The sequence below is a fragment of the Aphelocoma coerulescens genome, chromosome 5, assembly GCF_041296385.1.
Source record: "Aphelocoma coerulescens isolate FSJ_1873_10779 chromosome 5, UR_Acoe_1.0, whole genome shotgun sequence".
NCBI classification, from domain to species: Eukaryota; Metazoa; Chordata; class Aves; order Passeriformes; family Corvidae; genus Aphelocoma; species Aphelocoma coerulescens.
Window position 1 is genome coordinate 17,073,774 of NC_091019.1, and position 25,947 is coordinate 17,099,720.

The 25,947-nt window shown below is 36.1% G+C and overlaps 1 protein-coding gene across 1 annotated transcript in view; it reads right to left on the reverse strand.

Annotated features, from left to right (window-relative positions):
• Positions 1-25,947, reverse strand: part of SOX6 (SRY-box transcription factor 6) — a 368,783-nt gene that overhangs the window by 310,921 nt on the left and 31,915 nt on the right. Inside the window, exon 2 of the mRNA XM_069016846.1 lies at positions 7,323-7,378. The gene's annotated coding sequence lies outside the window, so the exon portion shown is untranslated. The remainder of the gene's footprint in view (positions 1-7,322; positions 7,379-25,947) is intronic.

Here is a 25,947-nt window from a genome sequence, read left to right on the forward strand (position 1 = left end):
ATAATCACTTGGTAAAGATGGAACAAAGAAGTACAATGTCAAGAGTACAAACAAACCCTAAAGACATACAAAGAAAAGAGAAAATGTCCTATTTCAAATAAATTGATAGAGTGTGTTCAGTTAAGGTAGGGTGCTCTGGTATAAAATATATCTCAGAAATACAGGAGAAGAATGAAATAATGGACATCACAAATTTTTAGTAAATCAGGTAAATTCTGGAACATTTTTACTTGTCTCTAAAAGGCAAAGTGCTGGCTGATGCGGTGTTCATAAAACTGTGGCTGAAATAGAATCAAGAATTAATAACAGACTCTGAAGTTAACCACACTTCTGATCCCTTATGCCTGCTGTAGAACCACCTCTCAAGTTTTAGGCTGTTAATTATGAGGGTTGAGGCGGGAAATTTTTACTTCACTTTCATCTTCCTAAGTTTGGCTTCAGATTCCTGAGCTTTACTCTGATCAATTCAGCAGATCTAACTGTAGTTGTGTTGTACAAGTCACCAATTCCTTTTTAGAACATGTTATATTCCAAACTAGTAAAGCATTTGAGTAGAAAAGATACACTAAAGAAGGAATTTCATATACACAGCCAGTTTGCTAGCTATTCATTCCTCTTCACTCTGCTGCCATACAAGACTTTAGATCTTCTGCAAGACCCTGTGTCTCAGCTCCTGAAAACAAGGACTTTGAGTGAAGTTTTACACTTTGTGAACTGTTTCATTGGGAAAGGCTGAAGTGAGTGATGAAACTCATGTAACCTGTTTTGTTTTAGCTTTGGAGAATTGGATTAATTACTCCCTGGGGCTTTTTGGATCCTGCAGGGAGCATCTTTGAGACCAAGTTTCAGGGCCAGGATTACATTTACACAATTAATTGTAGTCTTTGAATATTTTATGATGCACACTACTGAATCCATCACACGCATGTATTAAGAACAGAAGCTGCTCCCACTTACTTCAAATTGATTTTTTTCAATGTCTTAATGTAGACCAACAAAAATATCAATTCCTCATCACTGTGCATAACTTAAATTATTAAAAGTTAAAAATTAACATTTCCACATTGTTTGTATTTTAATTATTAATGAAAACGTTGCCAAGAAGAAAAAATAAGTGCATTTTAAAAAAATTAATTTTCCATCAATTTATTTTTAAAACTGACCTTTATACTTTATCTTATCTTTAATATCTTAAAGTAACACTTTTAATGCAGGCTTCACTTTGATCAGCTCTTTTTAATTAACTTTAAAAATGGGAGTGTTTTATGGCACAGTCTTTATCAATTTTTTTATTTAGCTGTTAACACTTATGTTTTACCTTCAGCAGACCATTATCAGATTTCTATTGAGTCAGGCTTTGGTATATAGCAAAGATCTTGATACATCTAGCAAGCAGTTAACCTCTTTGTCTGCTCTCTCTTGTAACTCTGATTATGATGAATGAGTGGTTAGTTCTAAGTAATTCTGTTTTATGTCAATAAATTAATCAAACAGTCATTGGTATATGGACATTAGGAAGACAGAGAAAAAATGAAGCTGCCTGTGGACACTCTATAACCCTCGTCCTTTTAAGTAATATGATTTAAAAAGTTAATGCTGACATCAAATGTTGGTATTGTTCATCCATACTATAGAATACGACATTCTTTGTGTTATTTACGTAAAATGAGAAATACCCTACATAATTTATTACTCACAGCATGGCTTAAAGAAAATTCTCTTTACAGCTTTCCTAAGATACTTCATTGTAGTTATTAAATTACCTGAAGCTTTGGGTTTGTGATAAACAACCATTTCTTCTACAAGTACCAGGGCTCTGCAAATGTCAATCCCTCGCTGAAAACCTGTCCAGGTACGGACTTGTGCAAGTACTTTGCTTCTACATTCTTAATTGGGCTTCTTAACACAAGTATTTCCTATTCCTCTCTCCCAAGCATTGCACACAACTGCAACATATAGAATTGTTTGGATGAGGATTTGCATTTTATTTCTTAGCACTTTTGCAAAGGAGTTTTTAGACAGCAGATGGATCTAGTGCATTGCACAGATCTCATCCAGCACACATATGGAGTAGCAGCAGAGCAAGGAAGCCCTTGCTTATATAGAGAGCATGACAGTCCTTTGAAAAAGAAAAAGCATTTCTAGCAGCAGTTTCACTAAATGATTCAACTTCATCAGAAAGTAAGCAAAGACCACATGTGTGGCCCCTATCTTTGTGCAATGTGCCAGGAGCTGGTTGGATGGTGCTCTTGCCCACACTGGTGTCCTCATTCCAGTAACTGCTAAAGAGTCTACAGCCTGAAACCCTTTGGGTTTATGTGAATTAAATCTGTTGTTTTGTGTATTTTCTCTTGTATCATACATTTTGTTCTTCACAAAGAATTGAAGGAGATTTCTGTGCTATGCTAAATATCAAAATCCCAAATGAAGTTTAAGTGCACTATTTGTTTATTATAAGAAAAACTGTAAAATTAATACAATGCTTTCACAATGCAAGCATTCTGTGTACCTATTAATTTGTTTACTTATTACCAAGACACAGACTGTATGGTCAATAGAGAAGCAGCCAAAAAATGTCTGCTGCACTCAGAAGGTAAATGGGAACTCAGATAGGAGTAGGTTTCTGGGCCAGCATCAGGCAACAGACTTTCCTTCTATTAGAACTAGAAGTCCCCAGGTGACCTCCCACAACTACACAGCTTTAGATAAAATCACACAGGGGAGTCCATCAGACATCCCAGCTGGAAGCACAGGCTAGAGAGAGAATTGGATGCTGAAAAACAAATGAAATTTTTCTTATTCGAGTTCTGTCCTGTTCTTAGCAGAAGGGTGGCCCAGCAACCTTTCCCTCCCCTTGAGTCTTTTTCCCACACCTTCCTCTCTTCAGATACAAGTATAAAGCTCTGGATGAATGCAACTATGCAGCTATCAGATCCTCACCAGCAAATGTGTTTGGACATCAGATTTTAGTTGAGTGTAAAGAAATGCTTTCCCCGCTTCCATTACCTTTCTACTCAACCTAATCTCTCTTAACATCTAAAATATGCGTATTTGGGAAAGTTTTCTCAGACAAAAAAACTCTTCAAGACAGGTGTCTTCCTTTCTATTTATTTGCCCCACATGTTATATATTGGAAATCTGTTTCTTACCAGAAAATTTGTGTGTTACAAGCCTTACACAAAAACAGCAAGATAGAGTTCCACTAGAAATTGATTTTATAGTCACCATTTATAAAATAAACCCAGGAAAATAGAGCTTCAAATTGCGGTGGGTCTAGTTAAATGATGGTTCAACCAGATCATTTTACATTAGCATGTCACAATGTTAGCAGGAGGGGAGGCATAAGAGGATAAAGGCCTCGGATACCTGCAGCACACACATGCCAAAAAAGGTATGGGTGTTGCAGCAAACAGAGATTCTAGTTAGGCATCACTTTGCTTTATTAATAGGAGCTTTTAAAGACTCATCTCTTTATAGAAAGAGGTATGTGATAAGCTGGCAAACATCTCCTTGATCAAAATGCTGATTAACAATCCTGTCTTACAAAGAGAAAAATGGAGATCAACTTTTTAAGACTTCGGTTCAGTATATTGCTTTTCTAGAAAGTAGAGACTGTATATTTTCCCAAATATATGAACTCAATTCAGTAATTCAGTAGAATCTCACATGTTATCAATTAAGCCCATAAGGTAAATAGCACCAAAGACATATATGCCTTCCTTTGCTCCAAATAAGCTGGGCTTTCTTTGACTTTGTTATACAAATATTCACAATTAAATAATTTTCTCCTTTTAAATAAGCTGGTATAAATACAAAGAAAAAAATCTGTTTGGCCAGATGCTCTGTGGTGTAAATAGAAACAGTCCAAAACAGAAAAACAAAAAGAGTATAAAAGTTGCCTTAAAAATAAGATTGGGAAAAAATATTAAATATTGAATTTGAAGCAAAGCATGATTCGGTCGATATGCTGATTAGAGTGTTTGAAAAGATAAAATTTACCTACCCACTATGTCAGTTTTGTTGTGTCATAATGTGTGTGCATGTGTGCGTTCCCTAAGTGTTTCTGGTTTTGTTCTCAAACCTTCTTTGAAAAAAAATCCTGGTGTTCATTTTTAAAGAAATTTTATTTTATTCCCAAATACAATTATATTATTTTCACCATGTTTTCAATACAGGTGTTTCAAGACACTGAAGTTTCATGGGCTTCAACACCTCTCATTTCAGGTTTTATTTTTCTCTCTCTGTCAGTGTTTTCACATTGTAGCCAAGTCACAATAAAATGTTTACACAGAAACTGAACTGCTAGTAAATAGATATATCTAATTGCTGATGTACAACCAAAATTTGGTCTAAATGTTATTAGAGGACATTTATTTTGCCATCCATATCTTTAAATAACTGTTGCAGTTTACTACTGGACAAACCTACTTGAAAGAACAATTAAATAAATTAAACCATGTTAAAACCACATTCTTGAAAAAAAAGTAACCTTTAGTTAGGACAATTACTCTGTGGGCGTAAAACAAAAGCACAAATGTCATATTTTCCATGAAATTTACTTTTGTATGAATCACCAATCCTGTTTTGTCCTGAACTAGACTAGTCAAATATGACAAAAAAATCCCAAAGTTGCCTGAACTGGATGATCCAAGTAATTACATGTTACAGCAGAATGCATCTATGACAAAACTTTCAAAAATTTGAGGAAAAAGTTATTATAGCCTCTGGTTGAAATAGCTTTGGTATAGACCTATAGCAGTATTTAGCTGATCTTGCTGTATTCCCATATAAAAATATGCACAAAGATCAATCTTCGTAGCACTGATCTGCACTGCTTCCCTTTGGAGTACAGATCAAACAAACATGCTATAAAAACTTGCCCAAATATTATAGCATAACATGAAAAAGGTATACACTTCTCATTAGCATTTTTTAAATACTGCTTAGAATTGAATCTTCTCAAAAGTCCTGATACATGCAAACTTTTTGTCTTCCACATCAACCCCCAAAGCTCCCATCTTCTCCTTTGCTTAGAGCCTATTTGTTCAGCCTCAGGCCCTGATCCTCAGTCCATCAGCTTCAATGGTCAGCTCACATGCATAAGTATTTGCAGAAATCAAGTCTTTATATGGAAAGGTACCTCAGGTCACAAGCTGTCCTGTTAGTCTATTTTATTTGTCTCAATTTATGACACTGTACATAGTCCTGTTAGTGCATAGTAAGAGTCTGTAGCTGCCTGACTCATGTACAGAATATTTGTAATTTTGGAGAGGTAAAATAGAGATGATTTAAGATCTAATCCTATATTACTGTAGAAACTATACTTTAATGCTGTTCTCAGTATGTGAGGAAACACAGGACTGAATCCATCGGTTGTACCTCCTACATTTTATTTTATTTTCAGTTTATGTGAACTTAAGGTTTGCATATGTTTCTAGACATATAGTGCTAAACACTAAAATAAGTCCTTTAAGCAGAGAAGAACAGTCAGTATAGTGTTGGCTCCCCCAGATATTCATGTCACTGTAATTGAAGTCTGGGTTGCAGAGGACACCTATCACGAGCCAGGCTGTGGCTCATCATTTCATACAGTCATTTACTCAGCTTCATTGCTCAGGCTGCTGAACCACATCCCAGCTCTCGTGGCCACAATATGTCAGGTGTCTCAGCTGTACTAACAACTTGCCCTGCAACAGCCACTGTGCAGTTGTGTGATATTAACAGTCCGTGCTTCTCATGGGAATTTAAATACTTACTTGATTGATCTAAATACAAGAATTGTTTTCCAAGTACTTTTTTATGCCACTTTTGTTTACCACAGCTCTTTGTTGATGTCAGCCAAGAAGAGCAGGACTCAGATCAGCAGTCCACAATATAATTACTAAAGCCCTTTTTATGTTTGTAATACTACATGAACATGAACTAAACAATACTTACAACTTCTCACCCAACTAGCTTGGTACACAAAAAGTTCACCATGAAACTACCATTGAATTTACTGCATTGCTTTCCTTGGAAAGTGTGCTCCATATTGGGGTATAAAGAGGTGCTCTTTGTATAGACTTATGTTACAATTTCCATTTTTAAAAGAGAAAAATGCTGAAAAGAAACTGATGGCTTAAAAAAAAAAAAATGCAGTTACAAAGCCAGAAAGAATATAACAAATTCCTCACTCTCGATTCAGTAATCACTTTATATGGCCTTCTCAGAACTATTTTTCAATGGTAATACTTGGTTTTAAACTGTTTATCTTATTTGATAATATTTTTCTTATCTCTGACTGACAAAGCTCATTAAAAAAATGCTGACCTGTAAATGAAGGAAAGTGCAAATAGCATAGCAAAACCATATGTGAAAATGAACATTTGTAAAGAGGAAGAGTTAGTACAAATTGAACATATTTCCATATTGAGAGGAGAACCAGCCATATTTTTTCCCTGATGAATGCAGTTTTGTGAACATCCTTTTCCACAAATGATTGAATAAATATTTTTTCATAAACTGTATTTGTGACTTAAGAGAACAAGCTGCATAGATTGGTTTCATTTATACTACATCAGACAAGAGGTATTGCAATAATTTATATCATGCCAAGTCTAAGGCCCATTAGATTTTCTTTATTATACTTGACTAAAGCTAAACAACAATTCCAAAAGCTTTCTATTTGTTGCATGAATAACTATCTTCCTCCCAGGTGCTCTCCTCTGGCTTTCCCTTTCTCAAAGCATTTCTCTTTAGGTGTAGTCCATTTGATGTATTTGAACTTGGGCATACTCTGAAACATGTTCTTGAGCTGTGGCCTGAATGACCAAGGTTTTTCTGCAACCATAGAGGTCAGCTTCCTCCAAGGGATACAAAAATGTATTTCTAGTTCAGCAGATGTTGATCATCCTAGTGTTTCCTCAATAACACCATACAGCACTTCCTCTAAAAGTGCTGTCTATCTTGAGTCACAGCCCCAGTTCTTTTCTAGAAATTATTTTCATTGCAAAAACATGACGCAGTGGTGTCATTAGCAAGTGCCACCATTGATGTGTTACTGTAAGCTGTTCTCCCATCATTGTTATTATTACAGAAACCAAAATAAAGCTTGAAATAATAATATTTACTGTTAATTCAGTATTTGTAGCTCCTCTGAATAGCAGAAGCATAAGTTGGTAGCAAAAAACCTACCAAAAGTTTAAAAGTAGTGAGGTCAAATTCTTGCTAAATGAACATGTTAAAACTCTGATACCACAGTGACATTTTAAAATTGCTTCCATTCCCCATGTCAAAAGAGTAGTAGAAAGATGCACATAACAGAGAAAATAATAAATACTTACAAATACACAAGAAAATCAGCCCCAGCTCCCAGAAATCATGAATTCATGAAACTGACCTGAAAATATAAAAGGAAAAAAAGGTTGAAACAAAAGAAAGCCCAGAACTGATAAAGGTTACTTTTTTATTATTATAAAATAGTTATGAGTTTTAACCATGAACTAAATAAAACAGAACACAGGACTGTTGTCACGCTTTCAGCCAAGTAATTTACACAGAATTTGTTTCCAGGAAGCCAATACCAAGAGAAACAATTATTTCATTGTTCTGCATCTCACACCATAGCAACCCAGTCCATTATGGCTTCTAAGAACTGTCATAAATGCAAGCATGGTTATCTTTTAATAAGGAAAATAGCTGTGAGGGGGGTTTTGGCTTGGAGTTTTTGCCTTTTTTTTATGTTATCAAGTGTTACAGAACATTTATTACTTTTTTTTTATTTAAGTAGTTTGTTAACAGCATTTTGCTGCTTACCTGGTGTAAAATTATTGTTTAGGTCATTTAATTGGAACCCATCTAAGGCAAAATTTATACAAAGAAGAAAGACTAACGATTTTATTCTCTTATGGTCTAGATCCCAGTTAGAAGCTTAGCCTAAGTACAATGCAGTCACTATAAGGCATGATTAAATCCAACATTCTTTTTCCTGCATACCCCTCAGTTCTAGTTGGAAAGGTAACAGATGCAACTCAAACCCACAGAGCTCGCCTTATAAAATTCTTTAACTAGCACAATGACTCACTTTATGCCTCTAAATATCCATGGTTTCCTCTCTCCAGAACCCCCATGCATTAGAAGGTAGTTCAGTAGTTTATTTTTATTGTTTGGTCTACATACAGCACATTTTTAGTTCTTAGGAAAACAAAGAAACTTTGTTGCACAGCCCTTGTTTTCTTTCCAAAATGTGAGGATGGATATGGGTAACATTAAACTGAAAATAGTAATGGAGCCTGGGCAACTAGTTTAGGTCAAAACCTTTTTGTTCTCTGTGAGCTATCTGATTAATTTACAGTTCATAAAACAGTGGGTGTAAGCTCAGTTTAAAAACATGTAACTATATTTAAAGATGAAATCGTCATTTTTGTTAGCCCCCAGTAATCTTTAAGAAACACCTTCCCACAACATTTCTGTATCCTAAAGTGCACCAGCCAGTACTGCACAGTGCCTAGAGACAAGGAGAGAATACCAAACTTATCTTGATGCAGAATATCCTCCTTATTTCATACACCCACCCTGAAGTGCATATTATTCATTCCAACCAAGCCCTCCCCCATCCTGAAAGTACACATTTAATTGTGTCTTCTCTCCTGTAATACCAACAGAGAGTCAACAAATCTCATTTGCTCTATCAATGCAGTGTTATTATTATATATTTTAAAAGCAAGTCTGAATCTCATTATCAGCTGATTTATGCCATTAGTGTGCTTTGGAGCCACCAATTAAACAAGGACAGTGGTTCATGAGGTCACAGTTAATTAATTTGAAAGTATAAATACACTTTAATGCACACCACCTCATGTAGAGAATTTAGGAACAAAGCACCAAACCTTTATTCTGGCCAAGCAATTAGGGGGAAAGGTTAAATATACAAAATTTTAAACTTAGCTTTAGCACTCTGGAGATCTACCAGGGGAAAAGTTCCATTTGGTAAAAAATCTTGCAGAACAATAGGTATGTGAAGCCTTGATTCTTACAGCAACAGTGCAAGTGAGGGAGAAGAACAGGGGTAACTGTACCCAGTGATCCCGAGTTTGTTGCCCAGATAACACCTCAGAACTGTGAATGAGCTGCAAGCTTATCCATTATGGAGCTGGTCAGTGTGGGGGAAAAAATCCCAACCCTAGAGAGCCTGATCTATTCGAAATGGACTCATCAGTACAGGGGTGTCTGTTGCATTCAGCAGACTGTACAAAAGTGACCTTTCTTTCAACCACTTTCCCTTAGTAAATTTAATAAAATAGTGCAATCAAGGAAGGGTTCAGTAATACCCATAGTCTACCAACACAAGCAGAGTGCAAGGAAAGTGCTGAAAACAGTCCAATGGACCAGAAACAGCTATTCACAGTGACAATTCAAGTATGAGGTATCTAGAGTTTACATGGAAGAAAATACCTTTGTCTTACTGCCTGGACTCATCTTACTTTGCACAGTTCTCTGCCCAAAAGACGACATAGCTAACACACAGACACACAAAAGTAAACCACATGACCTGATTAGATGGAGTAGTTGTTATCTATTTTTTCTTCTCTTGCACCTGTAGTCCTATATTCTATAGCCTCCATCACTTTTATTATTTTTAGATGCCCAAGTACTTTTTCTTAAACTGAAAATAAACCCTAGTTTCTTATCCACATAGAAAACTTTCTGTCCATCAAACACTGACATCACAACATTAATAAAAAATTATTCTGTTAGCTCAAACCATCTACATTTTCACTTTAAATGTCTCAAGTTGTACTCCAGGTGACTACACAGGTGAACAGCTGTTGCATAAATATATAAAAGAACAAAGTTGTCTTTAAAGTATTCTGTTGTTTTAATTGGTACAAATCCCACCAGAAATTCCACTCAGATATTTTGCAGTTTAAGTGCTCTCAAAACATTCTGAATACCTGCAATTTCTGCATGTTTGGAAGGTTGTTACCATCCTTATCAAAGATTTGCTCTCCCAGTGCCACTATGAAAAGGGGGAAATAAATCTGTTAGAGCAACTTATGCTCTGATTTCAGGTACCTTTGCTAAAGAGTTAGTAAAGGTAACCACTCCTCATTGACCTGACTAAAAATATTACACAGTCATCCAACAATTTAACAGAATCCCTCAAAATAACTCAATTTTCAAAAAGCTAACCTTTTGCTTGCTTTGCAAGCACATATTGACACCAAGAGAACACTGGACATAAAACAGATTATGGACATCATTAAATGATGGTAGGACCTTGTTTACCCTATGTGTTATGAACAAAAGAAAATTCCATAAAAAGCCAAATGTCAGATATCAAATAGCCATTTTTTCACCCAGTCAGCTCTTAATAATTCCAATAGGTATCACTTTTCAGAAAAAAAAAAATTTAATGATTTTGGAAAGCAGAAAATAATATTTACTCATTTAAAAAAATCCTTAATTAAAATATTCTGATGTTTCTTAGACAGAGCCTCTACAGGTAGTCTATATTTTTTGTGCACAGTCACCAGCGAGCATGAAGGAAGCCTGGAAGCAAAAAATGGAAGCAGCTATTTAGTAAAAAGCATGGCATCATGTTATACCATTTGAGAATGTGGCCTATCATTGTGGGCTGCTGGGACTAAAATATGTATCATTTAAAAACTGTTAAAAAACTATTTTCAGAATTATAGCATGATGGGAAATGAGAAAAAGGAATAATACAGAAATGAAACTGCACATTTACGGCCTGAATCACATAGCAATTTCACACCCTTAAACGTGCAACATTTCACAATTAAAGCATCATTAATGGCCTGTAAATGTCTAGACAGAATCACAAAAATTAAAGTAGTAGGCTGATTGTAAGGAGAACCTTTGAACCAGATTTCTAAAAATCTTCCTTAATTCAGATAAAGGGCACAGTTTCAAGATGGTTAATGAAAAATGTTTTACTTACACGCAGAAAATTCTTCATACATGACCATTTTAAAATAGGAAAGCAAACACAGTAATTAACCACTATGAGCAAATTTCTGGTATCTTCCCTTTGTTTCACTCCTGTTCAAACACTCAAGGATTGTATTTTACCACCTTTGCTGGCTTGTTTCTTGAAATCTATTCTTCTTGGTTCTATGCATAGCCAAAAAAAACCCAAAATCCCCAAAGAAATAAACAAACAAAAAATCCAGCCAATCCAAGGTAACTACCACATTGTTTCCCTCTCGCTTTTCATTTTAGAATAGTCCTTCTGCAGTAATCTTCATTTGGATTTTTGTACTCCTTAACAGAGATTGCAGTCAAGTGATCCATCAAAGAAGGAATCAGGGCATACCACCTGTTCCACTAGTGGTAATTTTAAAACACATTGCATCACAGTGAGTTAAGAACCACACCACAGCACATAGAGTGTAAAATTGGTCTCCAAAGCTCTGTACTCAGTTGCTGCTTTTGTTACAGATTTTCTGCTCAACCTTTAGCAGAAGTTGCTTTGTGCTTCTTAGTTCCTTGTACACAAAAAGGAGCTACTATTTCTTCCCTCTGTAGCAGTGATGCTTTACAATTCTACACCCCAGAAGCTGTGATGTCGTTATTACAGAAACGAGGCTCAAAAGAAGTACCTAAAATAGGCTACATCTCCACAGTTTTGCAGGGAGATATGAGATCACTCTGCCCACACTTGGAGATGACTGGCCACAAACCCACTCTAATCCAGTTTAGCTCTGGTTAGCACTTACGTAAACTACATGACTTCCAGTTTAGAGCAACCTCACATCTGCCTACAAAAAACATGTCAACATACACATACAATGATGGTGTTCCTGTAAACTGCCTCTTAAAAAAAGGAACCCCATAAACATCACCACTTTTGCCAAGCTCCACAGACAGTGGTTCCCCGTCTTTCCCAAAAGGGTGTCACTCGGTAGTGGCACATTACCTGGCAGTGTTACATTATGTAACTGGCTGTAAAAGCTCCTTATCATCTCCTCTCTAACAAATAATTGTGTTGTTGTGTAAATGTCTTCAACAGGCAATTTGGGAAGGTTTCTCTGCTGTCTGCTTGCAGATCTATAAAGCATCCAATCATTACAGGACGTGAGCATAGAATAAAAAATGTATCTAGTATCACTTCATAGCGTAGCATCAACTTAAGTCTAAAGAGGATTTTGATGAAAAAAAGTATTGCATATCTCCAACAACTAATTTAAATATATTACTACATCTACCACTAAAATTACACTTGAAAACACCAAAAACATCTAACTCACCGTGCAGATGAAAGAAAAACCTAAATATGCATTTATTCCTTCATTTAAAAGGCAGGGTGCTAGCATTCCAGATCTGATAAGCTTTGTGTGCATACTTTTGAGCAGATAAGAACCACAAGACATACACCACGCTGCTTGGAAGGCTGAAGGGAGAGGAGGAGCTCCAGTTATAACTCATCGGCTGCAGACAGCAAAAGCCTCCTCTGTTGCCCGGGGAAAAGGTGGTAAATGCTGCTGGCTCCCTGCTCCCACATCAAGGGACTCAAATTTCCCTGGAGTTCCTGCACCAGCCCACTGTCACTCACTCGGTGTGCTGGGACACAAAAAACACCTCAACTTCTGGTGAGCTACACGGCATTTTCACAGCCCCAGGCTGGGGCGTTCCTGATCAATACGACTGAATTAAAGAAAACAGAGAAAGCTTTCACAACAGGGCTGTTTCTGTAGCATTTACATGTGCAGATCCGCGTGCTGAAGGCACTACAAGGTAAATTAAGCCCTGAATGAAAATTTACAGCATTACAAGCCCCAAGAAGTAGGACCGGGACTTCAAACACAAGAAACCCTTGCAGTACGGTGCTGTTGGAAGGATGTAACAAGTACAGAGAGAGCTTTACAGCTAATCCAAAGTGCACTCCTGAGTTACTCTACACCTGTAGAGGCTGTGGGGGCTGCAGAGGATGTGGCTTGGAAGTGACACCCAGGGTCACTCTGCAGAGACTCACTTTTGTCAGGCCCCTGTGGAAATCAACCACGCAAAGACCAAAAGGGCAGTGTTGGCATTGACCTGCATTATAATACCTGGCCATTTTTTTCCTCTTCTCTCTCTCTGGGCCTCAACTATACTCTCACCATGTGGAATGATAGCTTTTTAATCTCTTCCTATGTGTGTACTTGCAACTATAGCAGAGTCTCCTGGCATGACTGTAATACAGTCTCGTAAGCGTTCTCCACATGCAACTTTAACACAAAATAATAACATTTTTGTTCATTATATAATACTATCTTTATGCAACAATACACATACCAGGAGCTGTTAGCTTACCACTTGGATGTAATTTTTCTTGCCAAATTGTACTAAAATTAACAATACTTTCAGTAGTTTTTGGCTCCCTTTATCTTTTGAATACATAATGTGTCAGGTTCCCTTGCCTTTCATATGCAGACCAATGTTTAAAATAATTTTGCTGAAGAATTGGCTTACTGTGTTTAAAAGAGGGTATATTCTTTCAGCTCAGTCATATGACTGAAAACAACAGTATAAAAACATAAAATATTATTCAAACTGTAATTCACCATGCAGTTAAGTCTCTTTAAAAGAGCTTCATGAGGTCTGGATTGGACCAAACTGAAATTCTCTTACACAACAGAATGGAATTGTATTGATTTTTTATTCAAATCAACTATCTATATCTATGGGTGCCTATTTATCCTCAAATTTTAATATCTATTACCTATATATATTTTCATATTTAGATATAAGTGATGACCTGTTCTGAGCAAAAAGAAAAGGTCTTTCTGGAAAGAAAAATGAAAACAAATTACATGTCTGTAATTTCCTGGCCTGACAAAGCATCAAGAATTATGTAGAGTTGAGAACACTTAGATAACTTGGGAGGCTTTGAGTCACTGAACATCCCTCGGTGCCTGATGCTGTCGCACTCAGGCCACAGAAAGGGTTTAGGATACATCTTCATCAGGTTCTTTCACTGCACTTTGACTTAAACACCTACTCAACTGTACTTGTGCTACATTTACCAGATGCAAACTCCTTGGTACATTTTTTTTTATAGTGTAACACCTACATATGCATAGACAAGGCTTGGAATAGTAACAGAAAGCTAAAGCCCTTGAGCAAAGATGTATAATATATATCTATATATATGGGGGGCAGGGGGAGTGGTAATTCTGAAAGCCCAGTTTTACCATTCTACCACTATATCCAAGAGTTAAAAATGGTAAGATAGCTGAAATGTTTAGCTGATATTTTAGAGATATCAACAATGATACTAGTGCATGGTAACACATCACCATATTTAAAATTCCAGCATAATTATCCCATATAGCATGTGGATTTGATGGTTCCCTGACAACTGGAGATTCAACCTGACACAACTGCAGTGCACTAAAACAACAAAAAAACCATAGAGATTGCTGGTTTCGATTAAATTCAAAAAAACAAGGAGGAGAAAAACAAAAGAGAATAGAAACAGAGAAAAAGGGAAAAGGGGAAAAAGAAGCTAAGTCAGCTGCACACAAACTAACAATTTTTCTGACCCATCTATTTTGTAATATAATATAAGTGTGTCATTTGTTCCCATTGAAATTAGTATTAATCCAGACAAAATATTGGGGTTCTGTATTGGAGAGTCCCATGTAACTGAAGTTAAGATTTTTCAAAGCTAGTTAAGTAGGACATAAAAATCAATTAGAAGGCCTTAAGAATGTCTGCCTTCAGGTCTACTTCCCTGGATTCCCTGAGGGACAAAGCCTCCTTACTCCATATCTTGGAGTTTTCTTTCCCTGAAACCCTGAAACATAATAATTATAGCTAAAATCCTTTTTCTTCCGTTAGTCATGTACTAACATCCCCTCTCAGTTCCCATTTTTGTAATTCATTTATCCTGACACTATAATCAGAGAAAAGGAGGTCCAGGTGCTCTATTTTTCATTTCACTTTAGAAAAATAAGTCAGTAAAATTTCTTTCTTCCAAGACCCATTCAATTAGGATCCCACCTTACATGTGGATCCTCTGTGAGAAAACTGTTTCCAAGTACATGGCACAGAGTGCCCCAGCAAGGATATTGCTTTATATTGTGCCCAAAGGACCCTTCTATTTGTGATTATCTACAATTATCAGTCCTGAAGATAATTAACTCTCACCTGCTGGACAAATAAATCAGTCCAAAAAAAAAAAAAAAATGAACCACATTATCTCATCAAGCCCTCAAAATAAAAAGCTTTTGGCCTCCTTTCAGTGTCTCCTAAAGCATGACTACTTCATTAGTTAAAAAAAAGGAAGAAAAAAATTGTGTTAATTAAGGAAAGAGTGCACCTTGAAACAGAAATTTGCCTTCAATGGCACAGCTATCAGTTTGATAAGGTTTTACCCTGTGGAGACTTTATCAAGTGTAGCCCTAGTTTCTTTGGATTTTTCACCTATGACATCTCTGTCAAAATCTGAACTGAGATTTTGACAAATACTTGTTGCCTATCATCTAAAGGTTTGGACCTCCTATTTTTTCTGCAACATTCCCCTCTGCAAGATATTTTGAAACCAGAACTGAAATATGTTCCCCAAAGACAGAAATTCTTGCAGGCAATACTGCCCATCAAAAAATGATATGAAGACCCCTTACTCCAATTTATGTTAAGCACAGTCCTGGGTACTAAAGTCAAGCAGGTTAAAATGCTAAAGCACTACTTTCTATCAGCCAAAAAAATCAGTTTTATGTTCATAGCCTGGTTTTTATACTGGTTGTAGGAATCACATATTAGTAAACTCAGAGTCAGTTACCCTACACTTTAGGACAGAATGTCCCAAGCTACAAATTTAAAGGCGAGTTTGGGGGAAGGGTTCAGTTTCTCATGTGCTGAAAATTATTTAGATAGTCACAGCCTCTTTAGACAGTCATATAAAACCATATCTCCAGGCATTTACCAGCATTGCTTGACATCTATGAGCCCCAGGCTATCTGCACCTGCCCTCAACAAGGTACTGACAGGCTACAATGAAAAGCTGATGGCTAGAGGGGTGGTTACTAGGTGCTTTGCATGCAATATTTCAAAAATGTAAGTGGAATACTGATCTTACTAAAGAAAAAAAAAATTTAAATCACACTCAAGAAGTTGGCAAACCTAAAAGTTTCACCAAATTAACTCATCAGCCTGACATGTCTCTTTACAAGATCTTATCACTGCTTTAACTGAACAAAAGAAAGGAAGGAAGAAAAGAAAAATAGGCAGAGAATAACTTGTATTTCTCTAAAAAGAAAGTTCTATAGGAAGTACTTCAAATGTGTTTCTGTCTTGTGCTAAATGAATCAGGTCCTGCTGTGGAATTTTAGGGTGGTGTTTTACCCGTTTTCTTTTTAACGAACACCAGAGTGAATATTACAGCAACATCCATCAGAAATCATTAGAGCACAAGTTATAACTATTCCCTGGTACCCATAAAGTATGTAGGTTTTCTTCTTTTTTATTTTTTATTATTATTGCAAAATTTTCCAATTCCTCTATTTTACTTTAACTCAACACACTTTGCTTCTTTGAACTAGAAATTTCCCTTTTTCCAGGTGACCCTGCCCTCTTTTTCTGGCATATGAACCCTTTAGAATGCAGTGCAAAGTTAACTACTTATGTATAAGTAAACTTATAAGAAAAATTTCTGGGAAATTAAGAAAAGAGAAAATGTTGTTATTCCACTTTCAAGAACCAAGATCATGTTCTTAGAAAATCTCTCTGAGTTTTAATTCTTATTCTTCTCTTCCTTATTCTCCTTTTCCTTCATTTAAGAAACTGTGAAATGTTAGTTATAGTTCCAATGGTAACATTTATACTTTCAATTATTTTATTGCTAACTACTCCTTGATTCCAAATAACTTAATCCACTTTCTTTGCAACTAAGGGTGTCAGAGTGGTGCTGCAGGTCACGGTTCTTTCCAAAATCCCATTGTTCTCATTGCTGTGTAAATCGTCACAGAGAGACTGAAAAGTCTACAGTTCTCAGAGGACAGGAATTTTCAAAATATCAGCAGACAGAGTATTCCATGTGAATAAATATGGTACTTCAAAGAAATATAGCAAATCCTAGGGATTCCTCTGACTCCACAGGAAAGCATGGCTATTTTGGGGACACAGGGTTAAAACCTTCCTGTACTTGTTTTGTCACAGAACAATGAATAGTTTAACAGATCTAGGATTTTGCCCCTTGTTCTGTCATCCCAAAGACGTAACAAACCTTTCAGATATTTCCAGAACTTGACTGAATTATAATAACCTGGCAATTCACTGCAAAGTCAGAAATTACTATTGTTAATCACCACAAGAATATATTTTGCACCTATATAACACTTCCTAAAGTAATTTTAAAGTACCTTACAAGAAGACAAATATTTGAAAATACTAGAGTTGGATGAGATTTTCCTCTGCACAGAGTGCCAACATAAAGTTTTTGGAACTTTCAAGCCATAATTTGAAGATCTAGGAACACACATTTCAAATACTGATGCCCTATACTGGGTGAAATAAGAAGTCACCTCCTTGAAAATCAGAGAATAAGATTCTACTTAATGAGATCAGAAAGAGCAGAATCCCAGTTTAGGCCACATAGAGTGCCACAAAACTCAGTAAAAATACTATTAAAACATTTTTAAACTCTTAACTTTAAAAAAATTACATTACTCTCATAAGTCAGATGAATCCTCTGTGTAGGCATGCTGACTTGGATTCTGAGATGAACTCATCACAAGTTGCTTAAGTGCATGTACAAAAATTAACAGATAATTATATAAAAAAATTTGCAAGGTGGCTCAATGCCAACAAGAGAGTCTCCCATCAATCACATATGATACTCTTCTTGATATCTCTCCCTATGCAGAGAAGCAGCTGTGCTCTGTAGCAAGTCCCAACAATTTTTAAAACCTGACTCCTGGAGACAAAATAAGATGGTCTGGAAACAAAACCAGTTAGGCCCTTCTGGTTTTACTCGCTCTTATATAGCAACACAAGTTGCAGGATTCTCACATTTTAGCGAACTCAAATTTCACAGCATTTCAAAGATCCAGTCCAATCCTACAGAAGCCAAAGTACTTGCATGGTGTGAGTGATGGCTGTATTTGGCCTCATTAGCTCAAATATGCCTCATCCAAGATGTATTTCAACAAGCCAACCCAGCAATCACACGACAGTCAATGGTGATGCTTTTCATTATTTCAGTGACAATAACAACCAGAGTTTCAGGCAAGGGTAATAGTATTCCTGTGTAAAAACTGGAAGCAAATACTACCATCACTAGGATTTAGCAAACATGTAGAAATGCAAAAAGAAAAAAAAAGTCACATGCAGAACTTTTCATTCAAATACATACAAAGCCCTCTGTGATTACAGCACACAAATTACTGCTATGCTGTTACCAGCCTTGACTGGAAGGTATTAAAATTAAAAGCCAAATTTTAACACTGCAGAAACAAATCAATCAACACTTTCAGCTTGAATGGACTCACTTTATGAAATCAAGCAACATTGCAGGAGTTAAAAAGTGTGCTATGTGATCTGCTATTTAATCTTTTCATTTCTTTGCTCTAAATGTGGCCTGTCCAAATTCCTCCAATAGGAAAATTTTCTAAAAGAACAGACCACTTTTGAGCCATTTCAGTCTAGATGTGGAAAATAAACAACACTGCTATACACCTGAACCCAAAATGTGGGATATATTCATATTGTGGGAGAGTTACACATTAGCAGCACACTATGAAAACTGGGCATGCTGGGAAAATATCAAGCTATTTGAACAAAAACAGTATTATTCATAACGTAGTTTTTCCACTTTGGAAACATAAATTGGCACACTCTCTATTAGGCCCAAGTATTCTGAGCTTCAGATACTCCTACAGAGCAGCAAAGTGGGTTTTATTCAGCTACATGCAAAGAAATATAGTTATTTCTTTTCTGTGTCTGAAAATAACTTGTCCACTCCAATAGAAAGTCTGCTGCTAGAGAGGTTGATAATTAAGCTTTTGGAGTTTGCCATCCATTAAAACTTGATGATCCCACCCAAAGCGCTTCATCATCAGAACCATCTGGTGCTCTTTCTGCACAATTACCAAAATACAGAACATATTTTGACTTGGCACTTGCATTTGGTAGACACTTTAGTCATTTTATAAGCAACAAGGCAGCATCTTGCCAAAGCACGGCCTCAAAAGGAAATTTCAACACACCAGAATCTGACTTCTATCCCAGGAAGTTCTACCAGGGTAGAAAGAAGGAATGTCTTCACCTTCGGTAATGTGCTCACCTTCACATACAAGATACCTCTTACCAAATTCATTTCTCTGTGTTACCTCTATATGTTGATTATTCAAAGCATTATCTAGCATATTAGGGGTAAAGTGATGAGTCTCAATTTTGAAAATCATTTTCTCTGAAGAAGCCTGACTCTGAAATCAAGCTAATGATCTGCCAGAAATCAAATTAGCAGTAAAAGGAACCAAAGGCATTTCACCATGATACTCTGAAGATGAGTATGGAGGATATTCCACCTTGGACTCTCCCACCACATTTTTTTTCAGTCTCTGCACATAGTGCAATAGTGTGAGCACAGCCCTAAATGTAGGAAAGCCTGAAAAACAATGGGAGAAGTAGGGAATATGGACTAATATTGAACGATACTTGACTTCTTTTTTGGCTCTTAGTTTCCAAGATTTTCTACAAAAAAGAAAACGTGATGAGAGCATGGAACATACTTTCAAAAGCACTAATAGGAGTCATTTCCAGATTGCCTTTAATTCACTTGTTTTAGTCATCTCTGCCAGAAAAATTTGTATCAGAAGTTGAAAATTTCTATGCAGTAATGATGTTATTCTCAAAAACATGAAAAAACAAAAAATCAGAGAACTCAGTTGAAGTGATTCTCAAATCAGGACATTTGAGTTACTTTTAGGAATTCTGAGGATAGGTCTACATTTAACGTCCCTCACCTATAAGCACCCCATAAGCAAGGACACAAAAGGATGCAAACCTATTGGAGCATATACTTTAAGGAATTTACTTTATATATTATCCCTGATGGAAATAATGTTTCTCACAAAGGCTTCTGTTTACTGAACATATAACCTGGTTGGCATCAAAATGGGCCAACTACTCCCCAGTTAGTGAAAATATATGAAAAAAGAAACAAGCAATTTTTTTTTTTAAAATAGTGAAGCATAGAAATACATTCCAAATGACAACTGCAAGTTCCAGAGCAAATAAATAATTGTTGCACTGCATACAGCATGGAAGCCACAAAAATATATAGACCAAAACCACAGGTTTTCAAACCCAATGGTCATACCAGAACATGGATTTGCACCCATCAAAATTTTCATATATATAAAATGGATCACTAAAACATTACAAATAACAGACAAAAGATGGGTAATTGACAGGTAAAATAATAAAAGATTGAATAATTGTACACACAGACAACTGAACAAAAATTTATGAAAAAATTAGTAAGAAAAGTAAGTAAGAAAAATTAGTAAGAAAAATAAGAAATTCGGATGGAAATTAAAGAAGCTATTATTGCAAGTAACATTGAGGGGATAGTCCCTCAACAAAACAACATTCTGAAGAAACAAGTTTCATGAAATTATAATAGTAAAATGCAAAAAAGGGATGTATAAAATATGTAATCACACAAAAATATTTCTGCACAGGAGTATAAGGCATGGAACTAATGAAAGTGAGAAATTAGAAACAGTCAGTTTGGTGAAGAGATCTATGGGTGCACATGGCAATCTGAGGCATCACAATCACATTCATCCCTATTAGACAAGCCATCAGACAGGCAAATGTAATATATGAGCAAGTAAATAAACATTTGACTACATAGAGTGTCATCTTCATTGGGTGACAATCCAAAGAGTCTGTATCTCCTTGTTGGCAAAAACAAACTGCACATTACATCCTTATTTTTATAGGGGATCTCGGAGCAGATTTCCTAACATCAGAGATTTAAAAAAACAAATACAGCTTACTTATTCTCACAGATTTTTCTCTTTTAATTTTATCGCAGCCAACAGTATTGTAAAAAGTAGCAAATTGCCATCAAGTCATAGGCCAGTATTTTTTGAGTGCCAGCATGATTTCTTAAGTCTCTTCCAACAAGTGAAAAGATCAAAAGTATTTACTTTCAGGAAGACTAATCAGATTACTGTCACCTTACAAAAGCATTACAGGGTGTCCTTGTTATTTCAACTATTTCATCACAGTGACATGTAGCATCCACAATGTGTTGATAAAGCGCCAAACCCAAAGGGATAAATCCAATCAAAATGCATAAGAATTAAGAGAGAAATAATTCAACTTATACCTTAGAATCTTGAGCAACTGCTACAACACCAGAAAAGCTTTGGAGGGGAAAGATGTTGGTGCTTTCAGGCCAGTGGAATTGATATTTTGGTTTAAATTTCACAGCATCTCAAAAAGGCCAAACCCAATGGATCAGATTCACTAATGTGTTATTTCAGTTTTATCACTTCTCAGAAACAGTGGAGCCTCATTTGCTTTGATACACAGTAATTAGATATAAAGTCTGCATTAAAAAAAAGACAACCTAATATCTCCATCTCATTTTAAAAATAAATATATATATATGATAGGTCCTTACTTTACTTATTCTAATAAAGCTAGCAGTTTACCATTCATAAAAGTGACATGTTCTGGCATATTTTTTGATGCAAATTCTGTACAAGCAATGACATGAGATAGTAGTAGACCTAATTCCATTGAACATATCAAGACTGAGTTGCCAGCTTTGAAAAATGGACATTTTTTGCTAAGCAGATGAGCTCATCATGAGCCCAGTGCATGGTTTTTCCTACAATTATGTTCTAATGCAACTGAGAAGCTGGTGGATATAAAGAGAGCAAGATATTTCATCTGGCCCTATTCTTGCCTACCCAAATAGGAACAAGAGCAGCAGAGATTTCCCAAGTCCTTCCCATGCACAAATATATTCATTTCTATATGTTTTGGCCTTCAAAACTGTGAATCAGAAACCAGGATCAGACCAGAAATAACTGCAGTCTGCTTTTCACAGAAACACAGTTTTCTTGTTATGCCTTGCTATAGTTATCTATCTTGTAATATCTTATTCTTGTCACATTCTAAAAATCTGCATCACTTTTTTTTTCACTTCAGGATGAATTCTGCCTTCATCTGCAAACCAGGAGTTCCCACAGAAGCCACAGTGGTTGCACACTGATGTACCAGGAAAAACAGAACTTGCACTTCCAGTTAATCGTCTCCTACGTATTAACATACTTTTATAGTAATACAATACACACAGTTTATGTTGTGATTTAAGAATTAAAAACTAATCACATGTAAAATTGGGCCATTCAAGAAATAACTGCCAAGTAAATTGGAATTAGAGCTGTATATGAACCATTCAATGCTTGCACTTGCACCAGTGAACTGGAAAAGATCAGTAAGCCAGCAAGGCTTAGGTAGAGTAGTTGACACTCCAGCAGCCTTCACAATCCCCTCTCCTTTAAACAATTAAAACAATCCTGCCATTTAATGGCAAGGAACAGGGAAGGAGCATAGAGGAAAAAAGGAATGAAGGGTAAGGAAATAAATCCTTAACAGTATAACCTGCAATGATTTGATTTTTTCAGTCGGGTCAAAAATTATTCCATCCTGTTTAATTCTGAAAGCATTTTAAGTTCCTCCTTGTCTAATAATTAATTATAATACAAAAATTATGTGGGGCAAAATAACACCTTTTCTAGATCCTAAAAAAAAAAAAAAAGCAGAAGTCTGCCAGTAAAAAATATATTTATCCTATTCTAATATGTGTTTCTCAACTTCCTGTGTACTTATTAGCAAGCACTTTCATCACTGTCTGGCTGAAAAACGTCTTTATTGAACAAACAATGCTATTTTTCACTGAGCTCAGTGGTGATATTTTCCTGGAATTTAGAACTGTGAGTCAGTCACATGACAAATTAATTTAAAATATCATCAATTGATCCATATATGATCAGGTTACAGCCAGGCATATTAGTCTTAGCAAATTATTGTGTTGCTCATCCTCTGGCATCAGCAGTCTTTACTTTATTTTTCTAGCTACTTGGCTGTCAGTTGGAATGAAATTTTCATTGGTTCTTTTGATGAACAGCAGATATAAAAGCTGAGCTATATCATCTATGACAGGCCAACTGCTTTTGGGGCTATTATTTTAGTTAACAGACAGTATAACTTCAAATTATAAAACATGTTTATACACATATATTTACATTCACAGCTAGCCAGATGCACACAGAATACTCCTGAATTGAGAGATATTCAAGAAAAATGAGAACATTACTGTTTACCTTTCTTCAACATTTAAAATCCTACAGGATCTATAAACTTGGGGGGGAGGAAGGTGTCTTTAAAGGGGGATTGTCTCTTTCTTTTTTTTCCCCCCTCCACTTTATTTGCAGAAATCCTGCCATACCAATATGCTTTTAGCCATTCTGCTGCATTCAAAATTCCCCTTTGGCTTTGAGATACTGTTTCTAATGCAGAACAAATATGACCGGATGAACAGAAGTCTCTTCCTGTGAAACAGTAGAAGACAATGTAGAGAAACAGGGACATGGGGAATCCTGAATATGCAAAAGGAAAAGATATCCAAGTCTTTCAAGGAATAGGAAGCTGAAATCAAATTATACATAACTTAACCAAACTGCAGCAGCTATTTAAGGGTACTTAAAATGAATCTGTTCTTAAAGTAGTTACTAATTTTGTAAGACTCCATCTTGAGATGACCCTGATTTTTCTAAAGATGATGCCAAAAACTGGTTCAACAGAGTCTCAAGTTCAACTGTAAAAACAAGAGCACACACAGCTGCTTTTGCACTGAAAATGTTGACATTCCACATCTTGTGAGCTACTGGAAATACATTGAACAAATTCCTTGAACTTGTAAGCCAGGTAATAGGTATAAGGAACAATCAACCATTATCAAATGAATTCAAGTAATTTTAACATAGCTTTAAAGAGAGAAAATGTAACCTCTTACAAAGGGAGAAAAAAACCCACATATAACCGACACTAAAAAGCTGGGTTGTGTAATAAGCCTAAGAAATAACAATGTATAGTAGCATATTTGGCCTGCTTTAGGCCCACAGCAAAAGTTTTCACCTCTGAAAAATGAATGGAAATTCACAAATTCAGGCAGAGATAAAATCTATTCTATATATGCTTTCACAGATGCAGAAATATGGAATACAGTATCTAAATATCTGTTTAATTATGGAGGAGAGAGCAAAGGGTACTTAACAAATCAGAGATCGAAATCTTATTGAAAGACCCTGTTCTTAGTGGAAATCTGGACTAGCCAGATGCTGCTGCATAAATGGATTAGCTGTTTGTGTATGCTACACGTTGGGGATGGTCTGGCAGAGTATCAGGGCTGGTAGGGCCACAGATCTGATGAGAGGCCATCGCTGAGGACCTGCAGCTTTGGTAGCTAGCAAAGCCATAGAGCTTCTGTGTAGGCTGCATGGGACAGAGACACACCACAGTCCATCCTCTGGTTCTGTTTTTGCCAGGAATGCCACGGAACTTCATTTATGCAGTTCCTGGCAAGCCTACTATTATTTGCAAAACAAATCTGTCCCAGCGTTGCTGCTGGGAAGAGTCAGAATTATGTGCAGGTGAAGAATTTGACTTTCCATCCTGAAATGCATTCGACTATGACTCGTGCCAGTGAGGTGCCTGAACAAATTACTCACCAAACCAAACTTAGAGAGCAAGTCAGTCACCTCACCCCTATACAAACAGGTGAGTGGTACCCACACATGTGGAAGATGCATCAGAACTCTAACCTAATACTTTCACAAGGCACCTCTGGTTTTGTCTAGCGTTACCTAAAGCTGTTCCACAACTGTCTTTTAATGCCTAATTTGAAAGACATCTGAAACATCCTTAATTTACACAGCACATCATGAGTACTCAATTAACCAGGAAAAAAAGTATTTTCACAATAAAAGACCAGTGGTATCAAGCCAGGTGATGTCTCAAATCAAAACACTGATCCTCACTCTTTCAGTGCCAATAAAATGAAAGATAAAACTGCTGATAGCAGTCAAACACAGAAGTGCTTTATTTTCAGACTTAAAGTATGCAAGACTTCTCTACCATAAAAACTGCAAGTAGAACACTTGTGAATTATGAAGGTCCTTCCTTTTTAAACAAATTTAGAAAATGTAATCATCCTTCACAGGTGAGATATTCTGTTTATTCTATGGAGAATCATTTCAGTCTAAATTAAACTCTTCAAATGGTTTTGATGATTGCTGCAATAAGGACACAACAGGGAAAAGATCTGGGAAGAGAATAACACGTGTTAGATGAATGGCTGACAGAAATATTTCTGGTATATGAAAACCACTGGTGTTTTTTTAACCAAATAACAGTATTATTTTTTCAAAGCACAAAAAGTAATCCTGTGTATCTGTCCTAAATAAAAATGCCAATTTGCACTCTCCTCTTCAATTTTCTTCAAATTGTAGTGAGCATATCAAAGAAAAATTAAATATACAGGTCTTTTCAGCATTCAAAAAATCCCACCAGTGATACAAAGACACCTTCCAGATACCACTCTCAGAAAACCCTGGTCATTCACCATGTAAAAATGAGGCCTTTTTGGGTGTTTTGACCTTAAGTAACCAGACATAGGGCAGACCAAAAATGACTTGTTTGTTAACAATCTAAGACATAAGTCCTGCTACAGATTGCTTAGAATTTATGCAATTCAGAATCTAAATTAGATTTTGATAAGACAAGTAGTGACAAAAAGCAAAGAAAGATGTTAAAAACACCATATACGGCATTCTCTGTTTATTCTGGCCCTAACCTCAAACCTCACAGACAGAAGAAACATAACCAAATAGATACTGAAAAACACTTGTGGAAAGAATTGTTTCATATACTCAT